Source organism: Cynoglossus semilaevis, chromosome 16 (genome assembly GCF_000523025.1).
Source record: "Cynoglossus semilaevis isolate Cse_v1.0 chromosome 16, Cse_v1.0, whole genome shotgun sequence".
NCBI classification, from domain to species: Eukaryota; Metazoa; Chordata; class Actinopteri; order Pleuronectiformes; family Cynoglossidae; genus Cynoglossus; species Cynoglossus semilaevis.
The window spans coordinates 960876-972809 of NC_024322.1; positions in this window are offsets into that span (position 1 = coordinate 960876).

Here is an 11934-nt window from a genome sequence, read left to right on the forward strand (position 1 = left end):
CATACGCGTGTAAGCAAACAAATTGTTTATGCTTTAGAGAAATACGCGGCGTGCTAACAAAGTTGCTAAAAATATGCAACATGCAGGATTTAAAAAAAAAAAAAAAAAATTTTTTTTTGGAACATTTGTAAACTTTGCCACACTACATGTTTGTTGCTAAGCGCCGCTAACACAGGACGTAGCATACAAACGTCCTGTACCCGATGTGGGCATTTAATCAATATTAGCAGAGTAACCTGACGACAATAACGATTCGGCGCGTCCTTACTTCCGGAGATTTTGGCTAGTTTCATTTACAACGTTGGGATGCATGGTATCGTATGCATTCTTCAGTCCTTTTTACAAAACACTAACATCCAAGAATTTACGAAACATATGGCTAGCCAGTACGCGCGCACGCACCCGCGCGCTCTAAACCTGCAGAATTCCGCGATTGCATTTCACATCGAATTACGCAACTACCGAGAAACCAATTTAGCGATGCTGTGAAGGAAAGTGCTTTACTGTTCAAGAAAAAAAAAAAAAAAAAAAAAAAAAAACGACCTCCTGCGAGCTGTACGGAGCCTGTGTGTGTGTGTTTGTGTTTGTGTGTGTGTGTTTCTGCACAAACACAGGCTGGTGGAACAGATGGTGATCAGGATAAAGCTGCTTAACGTCAGAAGGGTGAGGTAGCATGGCATCATGCCAGAACGTGCAGAAGAAACGCACACGCACAATAAATCCACCTGTTACTCCACTGATTAGTCACTGATTGTTTAAGATTGATGGAGTTCCTGTGCTCTTCTTTGCAGCCGAATACGGCGAGAAAAGCTGTCCGCAGGGAAACTGCAGCTCGCAGTATCGTCAGAACGCGGTCACTATCATCTTATATGTTCACATAGCCTCTTCTTCCTAATCTTAGGAAACTAACGTATGGTCCAAGTCTGGCCTTCCGTGGTAAATCATAGTGTAATATAAAACATGGATTTTCCTTGATGGCCAGTAAGACTAGTAAGAGTCTTTTCTGCGGTGAACGGCCAACAGAAGGAGCTCGGAAAAAACGGTGCGCGGAGGAAATGAATGTGCCAGGAGCTGGAGTGGAAAGGAAGGAAATCATCTGCACATTATGATCATGAATGAGATTCAGCTGCATTGGCCACTGGGGCTTTGAATAGACATCAGCTGTGCTGATGATTTAACTGAACTCACCGAGAGAACAGGAAGGAGGAATGCGTGTGCAACAGAAATGATTTACTAGTCGTAAATAGCCAGGGAGAAAAAAAAAAAAAAGATATTAATGAAATACAGCCCTACAAAGCCTAAAATATAGGCAAAAAGTTAGATTAAAAAGAAAGGCACAGGTAAAAAAGGGATATATATATATAAATATATATACACATATATATATAAATATATATAAATATATACACATATATATAAATATAAATATATATAGACACATATATATATATATACACACATATATATGTGTGTCTATGTGAGGTTTGTTCAGCAATGTTCGAAAATGTATTCTAACGGTTGATCGCTTGAAAATTACGACGATTTATCTATCCTGTATCATATAAATATACGGTATATAAATAATGCTGTTCAATAATATACATAAATATGACAGTTAGATTCAACTCAAACTCAAAAAAAGGTTCACTACTTATGCTAATTTTTTTATTTTTTTTTTAATCTCTGCTAGTCACAGACGCCGGTGAAAAACGATAGCCAACGTGAATCTCACAGATTGATCCGAGAGAATTTACGACAGAGTCCAAAGAAAAGGCTGTCCTGACAGAGTACCATCTATCTGCATCTGTGTGTCACTGCAGTAACTAACAGTGACTACCTCCTCCTCCTCCGCCTCCGCCTCCTCCTCCTTCTTCTTCATTGATAAAGCATCAATCTTTACCACCCCTTCCTCCGTAACTGTCACCAACTTTTACGAGACGCCGAGGTGCGACGCATCATTCACTTTAAAGCTCCGCCTCCTGATGTAACGGCACGCGCGGAGGACAGATCGGCCTCCTTTTACGGTGTCTGTAAACCGGTGACCTAAGCAATAAGTAAGGGTTTCTTTACAGGCGTAATCGTGAAAAATGAAAAAAAAAAGGGGGGGATTCTAATAATCTCTAGACAAGTTTGAGTAAAATGAGCGCAAAGGAACTAAAACTATTTTTTTTTTGACTCATATAAACCACAAAAAAGTGATAAAAAGGGGCAGCGGTGGCTTAGTGGTTAAGGAAGCGGACTTGGGTCCGGAAGGCTCAGGGTTCGAGTCCACCGAGTTGCCAAGTTAGCACTGAGGTACAAATAATAAATATAATAAATAATTCACTTTCAAAAAATAATTATCACCATCAGTAGGTCTGTTAAAAAAAGGAACAGAAGGAGCTAAAAAAAAACCAAAGAGGAGCAGCATGGTTTAGTCAGCAAAAAAAAGGAAAACTGAACGTTAGCTCAATCCTGTCACAATCTCGTTTGACTGGAATGATCTAACATGCAAATCAGCGGCCGCCACATTCTCTGCAATTCATGGGAAACACTGCTGTACTGTGTGGAATTTTAAATTTAATACAATAAATATTTGAAGGCCAAATAAAAAAAAAGAAAAAAAAAAAGGATTCAGAATTTTTACGTTCAAGTGGGACAGCAGGTTTTGCTGACAGGTCTGGTCCACTGCAGCATCATTTCTTAAGAGTACTTATGTGCTGATATTGAACATCTTCCTGTGATAAGCGAACACAAGATTTTTTTTTTTTTTTTTTTTTACGATGTAATAAACAGATGAGCGAAAACGAGAAACAGGAGCAAAACCAAAAACACAGAAACCAAAACCATTTCATTAAGATTCATTAACTGAGTGCTGCCTATAATTCACCACCATAAATCTGAAACCCTGCAGAATTAAATGCTGAGCTAAAAGAAAAAAAAAAAAAAAAAAAAAAAGGGAAAAAGAAGGGGGGGGGGGGGGGGTGTGAAAAAAAAAACTGGCTAAATTGTTTTCTAAACATTTACTCATATTAAAGATTTAAATCTTTACAAAAAAAAACCCCTGATTTTCCTGCTGTTGCCGCCCTTGGTGATGTCATGCTGGAGATGAATGATGGACCATTAAATAACTACTGAATCATTGATAAGCCCCCAGGCCGCAACTGGATCAACAGGGACCATTACCTAACCATTTATGGGTTAAGGGCCGTAAAAACCAAATGTTCAAAAGGTCTATTTTTTTAGGTTTTATTTTTCTTATTTTTGCCCAAATTCTTTGCCTTGTTTTCATTTTAGATATGAATTTATTTCAATGTCCACAATTTGTACTGTACTGTACTGTAATACACGGAAAAAGACAAAACACAAAGCAATTTCCTATCAAGATAAATCACTAGAGGTGTACGCTGGCGGCTCTCGCGTGGGTTTCAAAGACCACGTTGAGTCCGTGTTAAGTCGTCTTTCCTTTATTTTTTTTCAAAATAAGAGTTGATTTTGTTAATATCCTCTAGGGCAGGGGGTGTCAAACTCATTTCCACCAGGGGGCCACATCAGCAACACAGTTCCCCTTGAAGGGCCGGTTGTAAATGGAAGACGGTATAGATCAGGGAGTTCCCAACCCCCGGTCTGCGGACCAGTACGGTAGGTCATTTGATACCAGGCCGCAGTGGGACACAGTGAAAAAAACTCTACTTAATTTTTTACTAACTTACTTCCTGTCATATCCATTTGCTTTCTCCATTTAGAGATAATCTGGCAAATATTTTAAAATAACACGTATCCAGACTCTGATATAGAATAAAGTCTGAATGTTTTATTTTGAAAATGCTAACAATCCTTCAATGCTCAGTACCTTGATACCAGTCTGTAGTAACAGAAAAAAAGGTTGGGGACCGCTGGCATAGATGTAACTATTTCATAACAGACTAAAACATGTTTCTGCAATTAATTATTATTTCATTGATTATAAAAAAACGTTTTCATTTCTCAGGTTAAGAAACTCCGCTGCATGGACTTTACTAAATTTTTTTAAGCTCCCTCGGGCCATACAAAATGGCTTGGCGGGCCACATTTGGCCCCCCCCGGGGCCTTGAGTTTCACACATATGCTGTAGGGCTATGCAATATCTTGATATTTAGATATCATTAAGAAAACATTGGTTCTGTACTTGGTCTCTTGGTACTTGGTCTACTGGAATCTTTAACGCGGCATTTTATTATCGCTTTAATACCTTCCGACCTTTTTTTTGAAACTGAGAGCTATCTCACGGCTACTAGCTTGATACACGGTTCCTGAATTATGTATTAATAATGGGACATACAGTAGCAGGCACTCCTGCCAACGTTGTAACTACATCAGCCTGAACACCATCGCAAGCGAAATTGATCGCATCAACGCCCTATAAAACGGATGCCAACAGCCGGTCCCACTGTGGTACCAAATGGGCTATGGACCGGTGCCAGTTCGTAGATCATACGGTACCGGTCCGCAGTGAGACATGAAATTTTTTTTTTTTTTTTTTACGAATTGACTTTATTCAAAAAGGATCCAATCATATCCCTTTACTTTTTTTTTTCATTCAAAGATCATCTGTCATTGATTCAAAACAACAGACCCTGATCTAGAAGTCTAAAAGGTGTTTTATTTTTTCGAAAATCCGCAGTAACGGCTGGTACCGGACGACCCATCCTGTACTAAAAAAAAAAAAAAAAAAAAATCGGGTTTAATTTAGCGAGTGTCATTTACTACCTAGTTGAAATAGGGAGGCGCCCAGAGGCGCATCGATCAAAAGCGGCGACTTCATCGTGGTCGTGATCCTTCGAGCAGCTGCTGCTGCTTCTGCTGCTGCACTGATAAGTAAGAATGATACAGTACAGCAGCTGCACATGGTCGCGTTGACAGGGTGAAACAGACCTTCGCTGCTCCTCATCTGCACCACATGATGAATTTACAGTACCCCGCTAACGGAAAAGGTCAGGCATCACATGTGCATTTTCTTCACTTTCCTTCGCAAAACAACTGGTAATTTCCCATAAACGCACGTAGGAATTTCAGCTTTAAATGACAACTGATCAAAGCCCTGACCATCCCACTGGAAGATAACCCCCCTGTAGCAGCAGCGCTGGTACATGACCGCAGAATGAAGCCAGTTGACTGCAGGTGGCGAACAAGACACATGCACAGGAAATGAAAGCATGCCTCGGGCTCAGATTACCTCTTCTTGGAATGGGATCGCACACACGCACATACGCATTTCTGCAAATGGTGGCTAATTTCATTGAGAGAGCGCACGTGTCTCAAACTCAAGGCCGGCGTCCAAAATCCGTTCCCGCCTTATCATTTTGTGTGGCCCACTAGAGTGTAAGCTTAGAGTCTAATTGTCTTAAAATAAAAAGGCTATAATAGAGAGTCTATGTTAATGTTTACCAGAATGGGACAAATGTTAGCCATAATGGATAAAAGCATCTGCTAAATACATAAATGTAATGTAACATGTAACACAATTCTCTATTTCAAGTTTGCGTCACGTTATTAGTTTGAACTTATAAAAATATTTATTTTATTGAGGAAAAAAATGTCTTTGCAGTCCGTTCAATTTCAACATTTCTGGTTGATGCTGTAAATTTATGAACAGCATTAGACTGTTAATAAATAATAATAATAATAATATTAATAATTTTGTTCCTAGTAAAAAAATGCAAATATCAATTTTGAGAAAATTCCCTTGACTTGAGTAACCGGTTGAAAACCGGTTCAAAACCTGAACTTAAACTTAAAATTAAAGGGAAACAAGTTTTTCTTTTAATTATTATTATTATTATTATTATTATTATTATTATTATTATTATTGACGATGTTCAGTCTCCTATCAGGCTAGGCTAGGCTAACAATTTCTAAATCACTTTTTCTTTTTTTTTCTCTGGGTATAGCAGCAGCTATTCTGTTAAGACCGTGCAATTAAATGTATTTTTGATTCCAATTTCAAATGATTACAAGAACAACGTAATCGAATGTTTCTTATTATTACATTTTTAGACCATACCATTATTCTGCCCTTGCATCCTAAATGATTTACATGGGCTCGGGGGTCTCTTTTTGAAACTGAGAGCTACATCAAGGGTACTAGTATGATACGCACTTCCTGAATTATGTATTAATAATGGAACATACAGTAGTATGACCACTCTTCCCACCATCATAACTAAATCCCCCTGAACACCATAGAGCGAGTGAAATTGAATTTATAAATATATAAATATACATATTAAATTCATATATATGTATATATTTTTAAATACATCGTTAATAGCAATTCATTTAGCTTGATATTATTGTGCAACAAGTTAGAGCTGCTTGATGGGATTTAGGGCTTTGACACTAAACTCTTTGTCCATTGGCAATTTCACTCAAGCATGAGACAAAGTGAGGCTCGAGTGTACGCTTTAACACCCCCTGGAGGACTGGCGGTTACTACATGCAAGTCAAACTAATGGACCGCTTGGATTTACGGCCGTCCTGACGTCTCCGACGGCATCACTTTACACAATCTCAAATTCAAACCTACACGTTCATCCTTCCTCGGCAGTTCGTTTCACTTCAACACAGGGCTTCAGAGTGCGGCGAATTAAGTCATGCACTACATTTTGGCCAACTAATTTTTGTGCAGGGGCACCTTACAAAAAAAAAAAAAAAATTTGGGCGAACCAGTGCGACCATTGAAAAAGCTTGTCGGGAGCCGTCTAACACTAAAAAAAAGGCAAGAGGATTTCCCTTCATCTCTCTCTTGAGTGACAGACAAAAGGATTGCTTGCGACCGTGCGCGGTGGTAAAATAAAGTGCACATCTCGTTTTCAGGCATGTACGAACAGGTTCAGGTTTTATCAGACTAAAGTACCATAACCAGTCCGACTCAATCTGTCTTTCAGCTGCCAAAATCCACATTCTCACAGCGATTCAGTTGCACCAGTTCAACGAGAGCCTTAAGTTTGAATCAGGGGTGTGAGTGACAGGAACAGAGAGGTAACGATACACTGAACTCATGATACGATTTACACAGTTTGTTTGTTTTTTTCATTGTTGTTTTGTTCATGATACGAATTCATCGCGATTTTGCTTTGAAAAGAAAATGAGCTCCGGATAAATGATGACCAAATACAGAAATCATTTATGTAAGAACTATGCCAAAAAACTGAACATCACCATTTATGTCCTCTAGTCAAACTAGTCCGGTCGTAATTTAACTTTATTTACTATATTTACTATAAATAAAAATATTAACGGGAAAGTTCCTTTCTTTACAGAAACCCTGTAAAACACCATTTGTGTCAATGGCTCAAAACGCACATCGCCACCTAGTGTACAACAGTGTGTATTCTCATGGTTTGACCAGTGACTCTTTGAGATAACGCAGCCTACTCCTTACGCCTTGATGCGCGATTCATGTTTTCTTTTTTATTTCAAACCGATGCAAACTGTTACACATTTGTGTATCGATTTTTTGACCAATTCACGGTGCATCGTTATATCCCCGATCAGGAAATTCGAAATTGAAATTAAATTTTTAGTCAGTAGTAATTCGTCTATATCTAACAGTTGCCAGTCTCCTGACAGACAAAGCGTCATTCAAATATTACAATAGAATAATCGGCCGGAAATCCAGAGTTGCTCAGGACCTGGATTATAAGACTACTCGTCGGTACTATTGAACTTTACACAACTCTACAAGTGCATCTATTTAACATCCACATTTACTTACGAAGAATTGATTCAAGTATCGATTACGAAAAAATTCAGTGCACCGATTGGTGAACTGCAGGAAGTTCTTAACGTTTGATAAAAATCGACAGGAAATGCTTTTAAATACCCCCCCAAAAAAACAAAACAAAAACAACCACTGATAAAAACAGAATTTAGTAGTAGCTTACGAACCGGTGCAAACCCCTAGAGAAAACTCTTTGTGACGATGTTACGAAATACGAAATGGACTTTCATTTACAATGGTCGACAGCCATGTTTTTTTATGTGTCGAAATGGAACAGGCTCTGAACCTGGAATAGGATCCAGGTCCTACCCCTCACTCCGTGACACATCAGGAATCGGGTCACGTTACAACTACGCGCTCACACAGAGGGTTTGCCCTCCATTCATTCAACTGCCAGCAGGTCAGCTGACATTACAACGCTCTTACCGTGTTTCTCCGCTGCTTTAGGGTGCTGTCACAGTGGAAAGTCCCAGGTGTGGTGCACGTACTAATGACAGTGGAGGTGAGGTCATAAGAACAGCCACAAAGGCTGGAGCCAGTGAGTCAGTTGCTGTGTGAATCATCATCACGTCAAGTTGCTGAAACAGCATTAACAGCAGCGCGGGCAACTGAAGCAGCAGCAGCAGCAGCAGCAATAACTAGAACAGCGGCAGAAGCAACCGCAGCAGTAGTCTGAGAGCATGTAATACTACATACCAGAGGTGTGGACTCGAGTCACGTGACTTGGACTCGAGTCGTCAATTCGATGACTTTAGACTCGACTTGACAAAACGTAAAGAGACTTGCAACTCGACTTGGACTTTAACATCAGTGACTCGTGCCTTCACTTGGACTCGAGCCCTTTGACTCGACAAGACTCGATACTTTCTCCCAAAACCCAAAGTGATCTGTGTAAATATATTATTATTTTCTTTAAAAGGACTCGAAACGGAAACGTAAGGACCTGGGACTTGACTTGACACTTTTTAGTCTTGACTTGGACTCGACTCGGACATTGCCTGTCTTGACTTGAGACTTGACTCGGAGTTGAGTGCAAAGGCTTGAGACTTACTTATGACTTACAAAGCAATGACTTGAATGAATGATTCATAACATTTTTTTCAAATCCTTAGTCCGTAGGGTCAAAGTCTTTTCTTTCTAAAAAAAAAACCTCACTCATAAACTAAAAGTTTTTGCTGTTTTAGTATTACATTTCAAGTCATTTACCAGAACAAATGATCTGACCTTCATGAGCGTGCATAATCAAATAGCCCACAGCAGGTATGTAATATTCGACTCAAGTTTCGTTGTCGCCGTCACTGCACGAATTGCATCATGTGCGAACGGGTCACAATCTTAGAGCATAACTCCACAACGATAGAAGAAAGTTAGAAGCTATCACTGCCCAATATGAAAGGCCGCTGTCATTGAGTTACGTTAAGGAAAAAATAAATAAATAAATATATATATATGTGTGTTTGTATATACATTTTTATATTTATATATATTTATATATATTTAGGGCTGCATGGTTGTGGCAAAATGATAGTCACAATTATTAATCACGATTAGTCACTATGTTAGGCAAACAAACAGTACGAGGACAAGGTTTTCAGTTCATGTAACTTCAAATAAAAAAATAAATCATGAATAATAAAATTCAATTTACCCAAGGCATCAAAAAACAAAACAAAAAAACAGTCCCTTATTTGTCCCATAAGGAAAAAGTTCACCACGTTGGAGGATCATTAAGTATGTGGTTCATCTGGGGCTGAAGAAATTGGTTTCTGGATAATATCGCTACTGTCTCTTAAACGACGAGAAATTTATTTTTTTTTAAAAAACCATAATTATTTTTTTAAATTAAAGGTAGCCATATATAATCTATAAACAATTTATTGTCATAATCATAATTGCTGAAATCACAATCATTATCACCTTGAACTAAAATCCAACACAAACTAAATCCTATAAGACTCAAGATGGATGGTAGTTGGAATTAATAACTTAATGTCTGTTTATTCTTCCCAGGAACAGGACAACACAGAAACTTTGGAGCCAACTTCCTACACGGAGGACTTGAACCGCATGCTGCTCCTTCAAGCTCTTTTAGTAAAAAGGTTAGTAGTAGTAAAACTGCGAGTTTGACTGTGTTGAGTTGAGTCTGAAGAGTTCAGAATCAAATGAAGCTCCAGGTTTCGGTGTCTTCACTGCTGGTGTTATCGTTCTGCATGTCAAACGTTACAGCTGGACACGGGCTTTGTCCACAGAGGACAAGGGAAAAACACTCACTGGCCCGAAATGGAAACTCATTTTGGTCCAAAAACAGCACAGAATGCACCGATTTCCTCTTTCACTCTTTTCCTCTAACGCCGAATATTATTCCAAGTGGCCTGAACGCAGTGCCTAACCAAGGCCAGATGTGTTAAGTTTGTGACCCAGGATGATCTGTTCGCGTTGCTGCAATCTCTGCAATTGAAGTTGCTCGCCGACGCTAAAGGTCAACGCAAAAAAGCAACTTCACATAGTCAGAGCCACTAGAAGCGTAAGACACCATAACTACAGCAACAGTGAAATCCGGAGCAGCATTAGCTTTGTTTACAGGGACACAAAGCCTGAACGGCGGCACATCCAAAATGCATCTGCCACACAGGCATACGGGGGGAAAAAAAACAAAACTTTAAAACTACCACCAATGCAGTGAAAATATACCTTGTACATAAAAAAAAACAAACAAACACCGAATGATCTCATCTCTGTGTCCATCTCTAGGTCTTTCACCAAAAATGCATGAAAGTACTTGTCAGATTGTCAGTCCTCCCTTCAAGTCTTTTAGCAAGAGTAAAAGCACACATATTAAAGGTGCACAAACAGATAAAGGGTTGTTGTGAGCCAGCAGTTGGAAACATCTTGGTCGTCATGGACAAGTCAACCGTGAAAGATTTTGACCCATGAACCATGAAGGAAGCTTAGTCCACTCACTTGAATTCTTATACACTCACTGACTCATTAACCCAATCATCACTGGACCTTTAAAATGATGTCCAGCTGGGTTGAGGCCCTGAACACATGGGGCTGCAGTTTTCCAGTCTTGGATGTTGCAATCTGACTGGCCTGAACAGGCTACAAAAGATCAACACCACACAGCCAGATTTATCATGACATACATGGCAGAAATAACAGAGCCATGAGTTGCACTTGCAACAAATACTGTATACTCCAAATGTAAGTATTTACTGTAAACCAAATGGGTACTTCACGGGTTCTGTAACCTGCATTCTAGTGTATATTTCACTGGTGCTGTCTCTTGATCACGCGTCGCTATTAAGCTTTATTGAACATGGTTGCTGTTCCTGTGTAATGGTGACACAGACTCGCTGTTTTAACAGTTGAAACCACACTCTAGTCGCGTTAAGGTCAACAACAGGTCGAGAACAGGATTGGACTGGTCAATAAACTGCAGCAGTACTTACTTGCCAATGATTTCGCAGAGCTCATATACGTCTTCAAACAGAAAATCGTCGTCCGCCATGGTCCAACCCCAGCTGGGGGTCAAAACAAAAACAAACACGCCGTCCCCCAAATGAAGTAAGAGTCTCAGACCCTGTACTGTGTCCGAGGCTCTGGGCTAAGGAGCAGGGTTAGGGTTTAGCTGCTGAAATGGGCTTCACTTCCATACAAAAAGCCGGCGAGCTCCGAGTGAATTGAGGTTTAAAAGGTCCAGGTCTACGTGACTCCAGCAAACTTGAGCCCGCCTTCCTTAACACTCCTTCAACAGCTCAACAATCAGGACTTGAAGGTAGAGTCCGGTACTTCGCCATGATCCGCCTCACCAGCCGAGAAGACGGAGAGTGAGAATCCCGGGAAGCACAGGCGGTGGAGGGCGGACACCTGGCTCCTGTTACTGCCCCCCGCTACAGCCCCTAGTCAAGGGACATATGCAAAGGGTTTCCCAACAAACAGAGCCGCCAAAACTGCTGTCCTTCTCCCGCCGCGTCAGTGTCACTGTCAGAGGTTCTCCGGTGTCCTGTTCGTCGGCCTCGACGGTCTGGACGCTCGGCTCCTCCTCCTTCTGTTGCTGCTCCACACACACTTTGTTCTGCAGTTGAGTTATAGTTTCTTACACTTTGACTTCCTCCACGGACAGTCCTTTTTTTCCCACTACTGTACTGCAAAAGAGCTTCTAGAAAAACGACAGGCCCCTCCCACCTTGC